This window comes from Engraulis encrasicolus, chromosome 5 (assembly GCF_034702125.1).
Source record: "Engraulis encrasicolus isolate BLACKSEA-1 chromosome 5, IST_EnEncr_1.0, whole genome shotgun sequence".
NCBI classification, from domain to species: domain Eukaryota; kingdom Metazoa; phylum Chordata; class Actinopteri; order Clupeiformes; family Engraulidae; genus Engraulis; species Engraulis encrasicolus.
Window position 1 is genome coordinate 37835974 of NC_085861.1, and position 2500 is coordinate 37838473.

The 2500-nt window shown below is 49.6% G+C and overlaps 1 protein-coding gene across 1 annotated transcript in view; it reads right to left on the bottom strand.

The window, feature by feature from the left end:
* LOC134449361 (CUGBP Elav-like family member 3) overlaps window positions 1–1221 on the bottom strand; it is a 58098-nt gene extending 56877 nt beyond the window's left edge. The window contains exon 1 of the mRNA XM_063199256.1: window positions 763–1221. The gene's annotated coding sequence lies outside the window, so the exon portion shown is untranslated. The remainder of the gene's footprint in view (window positions 1–762) is intronic.
* Between the last annotated feature and the right edge of the window lie 1279 nt (window positions 1222–2500).

Sequence of the window (2500 nt, forward strand, 5' to 3'; positions counted from 1 at the left end):
CAAACATGTTTTGAAACGTGTGCGGTAATGCACTGTAGATCGCATGATTGCTGTTGATGTTTCACGCAAAGCAATAAAAAACAAACGTGCGTCTCCTTTTATTACAACAATTATGTAAATGATAATTAGTCTCCTCGCGGGCATTATCGCCGTCCTACATGCATTACAATAAATTATCATTGATGATGCCGCTCTGCCTGCCTGCCTGCTTCCTTGCACTCGCCTTTCTTTCGTCCTTTCACATCCTTTACAACCTCCTATGGAATCGGTGGAGGGGGGGTGGGTGGTGAGGGAAGGGGGAAAAACGTAAACAGAGAGACGCGCAGCTGTGATGCGAGAGGGCTCCCTTTGTTTTACCCCGTGTGTGTGTGTGTGTGTGTGTGTGTGTGTGTGTGTGTGTGTGTGTGTGTGTGTGTGTGTGTGTGTGTGTGTGTGTGTGTGTGTGACCATAGACATAGCTGTATGGTAATGTATGGGAGTCCTTTGTCCGTTCGGGGTCCCCCCCAAGTGCTTCCCAGAGCGGCTATAGGAGGCAGCATCACGACTATCAAACACACACACACACACACACACACACACACACACACACACACACACACACACACACACACACACACGTTTCACATCACCCGGAGATATGCCCTCCATAGTCGTACACAATTTCCTATATTCCCCATCTTCTCTCTGTGTGTTGCGCTCTACGCTTCCCTCCCATCGTCCCCTGTTTCTTAGCTCTGAAGGTTGTGATAGTAGGATACTCACTCCTCAGTTGTGCCTGGGGGGTCTTGTGTTCCCCGGTGATGTTCTGTGACGGTTCTTGTCCGGTCTCTCTTCACTTATCTGGGTTATCCGAAACGCGAGTAAGACCCCCCTCTCCTTCGCTCACTCACACACACATTCACACACGCGCACACACTCGCACACCCCAAAGAAGTGCCGCTGTTGTTGGTGGTGTGGTTAGCTCCAACGCCGTGATTCGTCTCCGGGTTCCGTTACTACAGCTCAGCCCCCCCTTCAGTCAGTCACGACTCCCCCATCCAACTCACAATCCACCTGCTTCTGTGCCCACGGCAAGGTTGTTGTCTCAGATCACACTTCAACTCCAAAACTCCCTTATGATGACGCCGGATAGAAGTCAGCAGGCGCGAGCTGTGATCATTAATGTAATCATAACAGATATCTCGCTTTCTTTCGCGCGCTTCTTATTCCTCTCCTCCGCGTTTGACGTGGTCGGCCGGTGTCTCCCTACTCTCTTCTCTCTCCTCCCTCCTCTCCCCTCCTCCCTTTCTAAGCCCGCCCTCCCTGCTTGACAGCCGTGATGTAACGAGCAGGGATACTCTGACAATTACAGTATTTCATCTTCAACGTAGCACTCCGTAACAATGTAACAACTAGCTGCCTGATACGGTTTGTAGTTTGATGGCTGCAACTGTCACTGATGCTGCCAATACCACTAGGCTACTACTACTAGTAGCCTACTACTAGCCTACCACTACACTACTATTACCTACTACACTTCTGCAACTATAGCCTACTGCTGCTGACGTCGTTACGACAAACCTCCCGTTTTCCTCACCACAGTGTTATTATTGTGAATAAAGTTAGGTATCAATTTTCGGTTTTACTAGTAGCCTATATGATGAGCCACATTTATATGCATGCAGGCAGCAGGAACACTGATCATCATATTAGCCTATGTTTATTTGTAGAATCGGGGGAAAGGTCATGTCAATAGCATTTCTTGGCACAGTTCGGCTGTGTTTTGTAGACCATCAATGAAATCAAGAGGTGATATAACATTGCACAAGGACTGAGCGTGTTTTTCGTTTGTGGCGCCGGTGTGATGCTTGGCGACGGTCTCTGACATCGTGGCCCGCAGAGGCAGGAGAGGCTGCTATTGTTCTGGCCGCGAGCTCTGACCGTGGTGCTGAAACGTTCCATTCCATATTGCCGGGAAGTGCGCGCAAGCACACGCACGCACGCAAGCACAAAAAGAGACCCCCCCCCCCCTTTCCGTCGCTCTCTCTCCCAAAGCAGGGGCACACACACACACTCACACACACCATCATCATCGTAAACACTGGAGCTCTTACGTCAACGTAGTAGGTGGGACCCCCATCCTTTTGTCGAGAATAGCTCCTTTAAAAAGCTCATCCAGCCTCGAAACACATGCACCCTCCTGCTGTGGTGTGTGAGGGGCTGAGTGAATTTGAAAGTAACATTCACCATATAAGTAGAGCTACTCAGATAGGCATACACAATCCTTGTGTGTCACATATCACATTCCTCCGGTCATAACATGTGTACATTATTATATTTTCGGTCTCATATGCAGTCCTGTCATGAACACGCACCAGGCTTACACACTGAAAGAAGCAACCAAGCCCCTCGCGTGAACAGTCCCCTCGATGTAAAGTCATTGAGTTCACAGTGATTTGCTTTGAAAGGTCACCATCTGCCTCTCGTGCCCCCCAGCTTCCTCCTCGCGCCCGACCTCTCT